We start from the raw sequence: 10,455 nt of genomic DNA on the forward strand, positions 1-10,455 counted from the left end.
CGGTGATCATGAAATTTTGAATTGAGTGCTTTGATGGGCTTGGCACAATGTGAAAAGACTTCATTTGTCAACAGTCCACTCCCTCGTTCACAACACTCCACTCCCTCATTCACTAGACACCAGTCCACAACCACTGCCTCATTCACAAGACACCACTCCCTCATTCACCAGAAATAATGTCAACTGACTCAGATGATTCTATTCAGTCTGAGCTTGAAGCACATATCGAGGCTGAGCTTGAGCAAGAGATTGAAGTTGAGATTGAAGCAGAATCAGCTAGGTCCTCTATTCGACGTGGGGGTTACACTAAGGAGGTACATCAATAGAGATCATGAAGGTGATCACAACAGACTATTTGCTAAATATTTTTCAGATACTCCCTTGTACATAGATAATCAGTTTCGTAGAAGTTTTCGCATGAGGAAGCATTTATTTCTGCTCATAGTTGAAGCTCTAGGTGTTTGGTCTCCATATTTTCGTCTACTGTCGAGATGCATTCAGCAAAGTGGGTCTATCACCATTACAGAAATGTACTGCTACCATTAGAATGTTGGCATATGGTTCACCAGCAGATCTTATGGATGAAACATTCGGTGTTGCTGAGAGTACAACAATGGAGTGTTTGATTCATTTTGTTCATGGTGTTAGAAGCCTATTCGGTGCGCAATATCTACGCAAGCCTACTAGTGAAGACATCCAACGCTTACTGCAAGTAGCAGACCAGCGTGGTTTCCCTAGGATGTTGGGTAGTCTTGATTGTATGCATTAGGAGTGGCAGAATTGCCCGGTTGCTTGGAAAGGGCAATTCACTCGAGGTGATTATAAGGTACCTACCATAATGCTAGAGGCTGTTGCATCTTATGACCTATGGATTTGGCATGCATTTTTTGGAGCTGCCTGGTTCGAACAATAATATTAATGTGCTTGACCGGTCACCGTTATTTATAGAACAGCTACAAGGCGAAGCACCTGAGGTTCAATTCACTATTAATGGGTCACAATACAGCATGGGTTACTATCTAGCTGACGGTATCTATCCAGAATGGGCCACGTTTGTCAAGACAATCAACAGACCACTAAGTGCTAAGCATAAATTGTTTGCAAGCTTTCAAGAAGGAGAAAGAAAAGTTGAGGAACGAGCTTTCGGGGTGTTACAAAAGCGTTGGGCTATCATATGTCATCTAGCTAGACTCTGAGAACGAGAAGAGCTAGCCAATATTATGTATGCATGTGTTATTTTACACAATATGATAATAGAGGATGAGAGAGGCATCCATGACATACCAGATGATAACACATATAAGCAAGCGCAATCTTCCCCAAATCTAACAGGGCTTGCACATGAACCAATCTATGGATTCACAGATGTACTAGACAAAGACATGAAAATTCGCAATCGATCAACTCACATTCGTCTCAAGAAAGATTTGATAGAGCACATATGACAAAAATTCATATACAGTAGCATGAAGCAGACCAAGAGTAGAGTCTCATCCATGTAATTTTGCAGTATTGCCTCATCTAGATTATGGCTTATCTAATTAATTTAGGATTATGTGTTTCCCTTCAGATGCTTTGTAATCGTATCTAAAATAAGGCAATTGTACTTTCTTCATTTCATTGTTCTCAGCTTGTAAAAGAACTAGAATGGGAACTACAAAATATAAAAAGAGATTGGAGGTAGAGATACCTGCTGAGGCGGAGGCTTCTGCAGGTTGCAGCGCTGGCCAGTCCGTGAGGTGGCCGCAGCCCAGGTTGTCGGCCGTCCGCGCGCCACGGGAGATCAGTCGTGCCAGCCAGTTCGCGAGGTGGCCGCGCCCTAGGTCGCTGGCCGTCCACGCGCCACGGGAGGTCACCGCGCCGGCTGTCCGCGATGTGGCCACGTCCCAGGTCGCTGGGCGTCCACGAGGAGGTCGTGCCCCAGTTCGTCGGCCGTCTATGAGGGGGCCGCGCCCTAGGTCGCCGAGCTCCCACGAGGTCGCCGCGTAACGTAGCCCGATCTAACTTAGTAGGCTTCATCAGGGCAGGGAAGTTGCAGATCCTAGTAGGATGCAATACTTGAGGAGGTAGACACGGAAGGGCATGGTCAGATTTGGTGGAAGGTGTGAGATCGGGGACAGAGACGACGGAGGCGGCAACGGAAGGGATGAGGACGGAGTTCTCTAGCCACTCGCGCGAAGGATATGGGAGGTTGAGGACTGAGATTTTTTATTTCATCGTGGGACCACTGCTATAGACAGGTTCATCCGGATACATTGTGGCTTGAAATTTAACTACTACCACCTTCTGTGGAACCCGCTCCTGTGGACTGGTTCACCCGTATGAATTGCCCTTGCTCTAAGGAATCAGCACTGAATTGCAATAAAAAAATAGCACTAAATTGGTCGGCAATGCAACTACCACGCAGTCGTCACAGTCAAGCCTGACGTTGATGCAATGCAACAGTGCAGCATCGATCACGTATGAGTTCGTATTAGGGCTCGTCTCTTAGGCACCCACGTAACCAAATCCTTTAGGCTTGATCATGCATTCCAAGTAGGGCACACTCTGTATCCCATAATGTTATTTTACAAAATGCAGCGGCTAAGAGTTAACCTGCCAACCTGGAGCGGCATCTTGTAATATATATTCTCTATCTTCGAATACAATAATATGCACACTCATGCGTAATCGAGAAAAAAGCTCAGCACTACCGCCATACCGGCTCGCATCATTTGAGGATCTGAAATTCTCAAGGATCATGGCGCCCTTCAGATTCCAGGTTTCAGCACCAACTCTAACGGCTGCTGTAAAGCCGGCAATTGAATGGTCGTTTTTTTTCTCGAATACGCAAAAGATTTACGTATCATTGTAATTAAGAAGAAGAAGAGTTTAACCATACACACGGCACACTTCTAATGAGCGTCCTAGGAGGTCTTATAGTTGTGACTGGACCTTCCTAGCAGACTGTTTCAAACTTCGATATTACATAAAAGTAAACAACCGAACTAAGGGCAGCGCAGTAACCTACGGAGCTGGGCGTCTCCGCTACTGGCCACGCGACTCTGCTCCGTCATCCGAGAAGAGTCTTCTACTAGTCGAAGCATTGGTCGCCGGGAACAACACGTCTAGTGCTTCCACTTCGCTCGACGTCAAGTTCCTTGCTGAAAAAGTCGTCGTAAGCTCTCTTGGACGCGGATGAGATTGGAGCTCCCGGCGGTGCAAAGCCCATTCTCCGCATGAGGAGCACCTCGCCCCGCTTGGAGATCGGAATGTGCGCTAGCAGCTGAGCAGCAATCCGTCTGCATCGTTTTGGCATGGGTTGCCTTATGGTTGCCACCTTCTGCCTGGGTGGGCTGGCGATTAATGGCGGCATTCGCTCGAGCTGCACCTCCTCAGTGAACCATGCGAGACGTCAGGCAGCTTCGTGTGGTGTGGGCGTCGTGTCGCTGGGGGTGGTGCAACCCTCTGCAATGCCCGCTCATGGTGGTGTGAGTTGTGGCGGCCCCTGTACTAGCGACATTAGAGACAAGTCTGTCGTCCACTGAGCAGCCGTCGCCGGGGAACAGGTGTCTGCCACTGGTGCTTCAACCTCCTGAGGGGCTGTCATAGCAGACAGACAGTCAGGTGTTGATGCTCTCATTGGTCGGCTCACGACGAGCGAGGCGGCGAGCTCCTCCAGCATCGGGTCGAAAGAGATAACCAATGCGGGAGGCCCCGCACTCACGCACAGCGCCAGCGCCACCGGATTGGGCTCGGAGAAGCTTAGTGCAGCAATAGAAGTAGGTGCCCTGTCGGCGTGGTCGGCAGGCGCACCCGTGCCGATCTCCTTCGGCTTAGTCTTGTGTTGCCGATGTCGTCGTCGTCTCCCACCGGCGCCCCCCACGGCCCTCGGTCCGGCACCCTCCGCACCGCCGTGCGGCGCGTGCTAGGGAGGACGTAGGGTCGTCGCGAGCAGAGTATCATGGCAGGTTGGCACCCACCGAGGTCGAAGCAGTCCTTCGCCTGCAATCCTTGACGAGGTGCCCGAATCCGCAACAGTGCAGGCAACGCCGTGGCAACCGACAAGTCGCTACTCGGTGCAAGTAGGAGAGGCAGTTGAAGCATCTGTCGTGAAGCACTGCCGGGATCTTCTTGACCTACGAAAGTTGCTTCTGGCTAGGGGTGAGGCTCCGTCGAGGCAGCAGCAGATCCTGTGACCTACCGGGGGAGGATCTCACGCCACCCATCGGTGTTGGGGGCGGAGACCCGTCCACGGCGGCCAAGGCGTTGGCGGGCAGGGACACGGCCATCCACTGGGTGCACAGGCAAGCCGTTCACCAGCTACGGGCGTGGCTGGCTGCGCTTCCTCCACCTACGACCATATCCCTGTCGGCCCCGTTCAGCACCAGCACGGCCGTGCAAAGGCCCCGCTCCGCGGCGCCCCAAAACTACGGCTGGACGAGTCTGGGGCGCACGGGGGACGCTAAGGCCGGCTTCGCCGGGCGACGAGCAGCCTCCAGGTATGTCGCGGGGTGGTCGTCATCGGTCTCCTCCTCGTCAGTCGTCCGCCCATCGTCGGCTCTTCGAACGCCCTCCCGAGGAGCATCCGGGGAAGAACGGTGCCGCGGCCGGCGAGAGGGAGGAGCTTGAGGCGTCCAGGGACGCCCTGACGGTACCCCAGGGCCCGGGCGTGGCCGCGGCGTTGCTGGCATCCAGCCCCAGCGGTGGAGGGGACAAAGCGCCAGAGCTAGCCCCCTCGGGCGTCAGCGGTGCGGCCGTGGTGGCGTCCGTGGCGGCGTCCTCATCCCCCGGCGGCCTTGGCGCGGGCTCCATGGGAGGAGGCGGTGGTGGAGCGGCCGAGCTGTCAGCATTAGCCTCCCCGGCGCCGGTGGAAGCCGCGTGCGTCGGTGATGGCAGGGGGGCGGGGTTCGCAGCGCCAACCGGTTGATGCCGGGGGCGGGCGCGGCGGAGGCGGCGTGGTCAAGAACGGCACCGCGACGCCAACAGTGCAGGGCAGGGGAGGGGAAGGGGAGGGGAGAGGGGGGCGGCGGCGGGGTCAGGGTGCTAGGGTTCGGCGGGATCAGAGCGCTAGGGTTCAGTGTTGATAGGTTCGGTGACTATTGATATGTCACATCAATTGGACAATTGGTCCATCGATTCCCAACTGAATGGTCGTTCATCGGAACAAATCATCCACGTAGTCATAGAGTACACCAACTTATGCGAGGAGAAAATGATCGAGCAAAATGATCAACGAACTGAGAGTGGGGTTTCGTGACCTTCAAAGCCAAGTATAAGCATGTACGTGCCGTCTTTGTTTATCATGATGGCAGAAGCATCCATCAAACTCTGCGCCATCATCGTCTACCTCTCTTGCATCCATGCTTAAGAGGAGAACTGAAAGCAGGAGCGAATGGGACAAGGAAAAGGTTGGAAACCACCGGACTGCAACTCTGTGGCTGCAGTTGCGAGTTGCGACGTGTGCCCGCCCAGCACGAACAGGAAGCTGCATCTTCTGTACCATGTGCTGTCGTCTTGCTTGCATGCTTCAGGATGAAAACCGACTGCTAGCACGAGTACTCCTGCAGTACTACTTACTGTACGCAGGTTCAGGTGAGGTGCCGGCTTCCTGATGTGGCTGTACGAGATTCTACGGCCCGATGACACATCAGCTAACGGATGTACGCTTTGTCTTTGCTCAGAAAGGCAGAGACTTTACTGGATCTGGATTAGCACTTGACAGGTGATCTTGCATTGCATCCAAGAAGAAAGATTATTATTCTGCTGTCAAGACTCAGGGATGCCAAGTCCAGTCTGTAGCGGTCCAGCTGCTCACGCACGCCCTCACCCACCCATTCGGCCTTTCAGCTATGGTGTATCCGGTGGAGTTCTAGCACAGACAAACCATGAACCGCGAGTAATGGCTTTTGAAGCCCCCAGCCATTCAGCCTGTTCGGGAGACCGTATCGTATCGTGGATTATTTATTGATGGTTGGTTTTGTGTGAGAGAAAAACACTGTCTCGCCTGAAAATTTACGATCGTTTACGAGCAAGCGAACAGGCTGATTAATCGTGTGCTGGTTGGGCTGTGCCATAAGAGCAAGGCTAATAATACAGCCGGCTTGCTGGTTGTAAGGTTTCTTGTAGCCTTCTCTCAGCCCACTCATATAGTAGTTAGCTTTTTACAGTTAATACATGGTTCACTTGTCTCTCTCACAGACTTTCTTGATTCTTGTGCCCAGGCTGGCTGTAAGCTTACAGTCCGCTTCTCCTCTCTCTTCTCCTATCTCTCCTCCACCTCAGCATTTAGTCGGCTTACAACCTACTATTATACTTCCTCTAATGCCATTAGCCGCAAAAGTAGTACTTAGTGGATTAGGAGAGCTGCAAGGCAACCATCCATCTCCTGCTAGCCCAGACAAACAATGCGGGACTTGCTTCGTACACTCTCTGAAGCCTGAAGTGTCTTGAGCATCTCTCTTTCGGCAGGCAGATTGCAATTACGCAATGTCGCAATGGCAGCGTAGACCAGTCAACCCATCCATTTACTATAGGGACCAAACAAAACCGCCGAGTATGGCGGCCACCCGTGACGACGGCCAAACGGAAACCAGACGAGAATGAAGGAGACGGGGTGGAAGTCAGCAGCGGCACAGCAACTACTAGCATGCAAGGGGGTCCAGCTGCCTGCTCCCCAGCCCGCCTCCACTCAAGGTTGCCTGCCTGCCTCCCTGGCTCCCTGCTCTCGAAAGTCTCCGGCAGCAACCCGATCGCCATGGCCACCGCCACCAACCTCCCCCGTCCACATCATATTCAGGCTGTGTTTAGTTCACGAAATTTGAAAATTTAGTTATCATAGTATTTTTGTTTTTATTTGGTAATTAGTATTCAATCATGGACTAATTAGGTTCAAAACATTCGTCTCGCGATTTCCAACCAAACTGTGTAATTAGTTTTTTTTTCCGTCTACATTTAATGTTCCATACACGCATCGCAAGATTCGATGTGATGACTACTGTAGCACTTTTTGAAAAACTTTTTGGGAACACATAGCCTCACTAGTTCTCCAGTCGTTTCAGAAAACATTAATCGCGTGCTTACTGTAGGCAGACTTGGGAGTTCGACGGCGACGCCTACCGTAGGGCCTCGCCCTAAGCACGCACATTCCCGACATATAATCCACCGTAATAGTCCTAGTACTCTCCATGCAATTGGGTATCATCAGCCTGTTCGAGAGGCCGTAAACGATCGTAGATTATTTACTGCTAGCTGATTTGGTGTAAGAGAAAAAATACTATTCCTAGCTGAAAATTTACGATTGTTTACGAACAAGCGAACATGCTGCATATTAGGAGAAGCCTAATGATTGGGGGTTTGATTGGAAGATCAATAGCCTCGCATTTTAGAGTGCTCTGTACGCGATAGAATTCTGCAAGTGGATTGACACGGAAGGGATAATACGACTATACGAGTGGTCTAATCACTACAAGTACCGGTAGCTTATTAGCTCGATCTGTTCTCCTGCATCTGGTGTTATAGGTCCTCCTACTATGCGGAGTTAGGGTGCGTTTAGATCAAAAAATTTTGGATTTTGGTTCACTGTAGCATTTCATTTGTATTTGGTAATTAATATCTAATTATGGACTAATTAGGTTCAAAAGTTTCGTCTCGCGATTTCTCGACCAACTGTGTAATTAGTTTTTTTTTTCATCTACATTTAGTACTCTATGCATGTGCCGCAAGATTCGATATGACAGTTACTATGTAAAATTTTTTGGCAACTAAACGGGGCCTTAGCTGGTCGATTGTGGCATTATTATGCCATGGTTGTTGCATTATCAGGAAAGAAACACTGACATGGCGCATTATCTCTGCCGTGCCGCCATCACTGCTTCGAAGAGACCGGAGAGGCAGCAGGCACAGCTCAAGCTAGTTAAACACAAGGCCCCTCTTGTTCTTGTTATTACTACTGCAGTACTGATTGCAAGGAGCTGTTTGTTTCGGCTTATACGACCCTAGATTATAAGCTATAACAGTATTTTTCTCTTACACCAAATCAGCCAGTAGTATTTCTGGCTTAAAATACACGATCGTTTCAGCCGAAACGAACGAGCTTATGTAATTCCGTTTCTGCAGTCGACCTGCATTAGTGCATATAATTCGGTGCCAGATTGTACCTAGAGAAGCACTGGAGCACGAATGAAACTCGTACTGGGGCAATTTGCAGTATGAAAACAGGGGGAGTTTAGTTCCACCTCTTAAACTTTAGTCGTGGTCCATCAGATGTTTGGGCATTTACATTGGGTACTAGTATAATGTCCTATGCTAACGCTACGGTAAAATTTCAGGGATGCATATGAAAACAACCGAGCGATGAAATTTCAAGAAAAGAAAACTTATAAAAGAGGAATTGTGGCTTACATTAAACTTCCTGACTTTTTTGAAGTAGTAATTCCATTACTCAGTTACGGGTGCCAAATTGGCAACCACATCCATCTATACAATTTAGAATACTGTAAAACAATATGACAATACCCTGATTTAGAATCAACTACCAAGTTGTTGTACATTGGGCTACATTACAAGCTCCTGAGGAATGAAATACATAAATATTTTTCAGTTATGAGCTAATATCTCCATCTCCCACATCAAACCACTTTCAGAGCTTGTGATCAAAGTACGCTGACACTTGCCTTACCCTCTTACCATCATCAGAGTCCCTGTTTCTTGTGTACTGCTATGCTTAGTATAATCTCAGCATCTGCCCATTTCCCATGGTGAGTTTTCTTGAAATAAATCTAGAGTAGATCTTTAATCACAAGCACAAACAGGCTAGAAGGAAGGGCATGCAGCTCGGGCAGATCTTTTGATCAGATGGAATCACTGAAGTTGGTGTGTAGATTGTTATTATTTTTTAAAAGGTGAATCCAGGATTTTTCTCATTGGTACACTTGAAATTGAGCTTTCGAAATGGGCTGCACGTGAAGAGAAAAAGAAGTGTTTACACCAGCCCACCTTCTCCATTAATGAATATGATCCTATACCAATATTATTTGCAACAAATAAATGGCGGACATATTCATTACGTGCTATTTGAATCATAATAAAATCCACTAATGGAGCCATCGCTACAAGAAAAGCAGACGTAGTAGAAACCAGCGATGGTTAACCCACAGTCAGCTCCAACATTGACAAACTATCGCTCTTTCCATCTCTACATGTAGCATCAGAGAAATAATAAATAAAACACTTATACATACACAAATGAACAGGTCAGGTAATCCCATACCATAAATATATGAGGATAGTTGCTAAAGTCCAGAGACTTGCCATCATCTGTCTTAATCTAACTCTGCAGGAAGGGCATAAGAACAAATAATCAAAAGATTCAATATGATGAACAATACTACCAAGTTTGGTAATCAATTAATAGAAGAGGTGTAAATGATGGAAACTTGGACCAATGTCTTATATCGTCCTCTGGTCTGCAGACAATATAAGAAAATTGTTTTCACATGTAAGTTTGGAATGTTGTGAGTCACCTGGATATACATAGAGATGGTATGAGCATAGACATAAACACTCACGATGCCTCCCACTTGCAAGTGAAAAATGTGTAATTTATAGCATCCACTATCTACCCTTCACAGAATGTCACTACCTATGGACAGAGCCAATACATGACATTAAAAACATCGCTTATCTCTGTATTTTTTTTAAATCCAGTCATACACTGTCAAGTGGCAACAATTTAATTCTCAGTTAATTTTTAAACAGTTGTTGGTGCACAATATTTATTTAGCAAACGTATAACTAACATTATCTTCAATGCATAACATTAGATTTCAGATTCGAAGTGGAAGAACAAATGAGTACTCAGATATATATCTGCTAAGGGAACATTAAGCGCTTCCACCTGAAAGAAACATATAAGCAAATGTAGTCAATGCAACCTATATCCCAGAACATCAATTGGAAACTAGAATACAACTACATTTTGCACAATTTAAAACTGACACAATGCTCATTAGCAGTAGCCTGAGCTATATAGAAGAATACAGCTGCATTTTGCACAATTTAAACTATAACCTATATCCTAGAACATCAAATGGAAACCGAAAGATAAACAGCACTACAATTATTTGATAGTACACATCAACAATGATCCTGCCTTTCCTAGACATGTCAAAATTCTAAGAAAGGTCCTAATCATGGTATATAAGCATCCTCCAACATACTAATGTGTGCACTGAGCAGAGTAGGATAAATATCGACTATGCAAACACCTATATTTTTTGACCATTAAACCAACAATCACCGCAGCTCATGCAGAATCCTGTAAAGACACAATATTACCTCAAAAAATTCTCATTAGGACAAAATAACTGTCCCAAAAGCTGATTATTAGTCAAAGTTTTAGAAATAGCTCAAAAATAAGCCTATCATCAATTTGCATATAACTGAATTAATTGACATGAAAAATCAATTATTTAT

General features: G+C 47.5%; 1 pseudogene; it reads left to right on the top strand.

The window, feature by feature from the left end:
* Positions 1–176: 176 nt before the first annotated feature.
* On the top strand, positions 177–1,989 carry LOC136530892 (uncharacterized; annotated as a pseudogene).
* The last annotated feature ends 8,466 nt before the right edge of the window (positions 1,990–10,455 follow it).

Source organism: Miscanthus floridulus, unplaced genomic scaffold (assembly GCF_019320115.1).
Source record: "Miscanthus floridulus cultivar M001 unplaced genomic scaffold, ASM1932011v1 fs_227_4_5, whole genome shotgun sequence".
Taxonomy (NCBI): Eukaryota; Viridiplantae; Streptophyta; class Magnoliopsida; order Poales; family Poaceae; genus Miscanthus; species Miscanthus floridulus.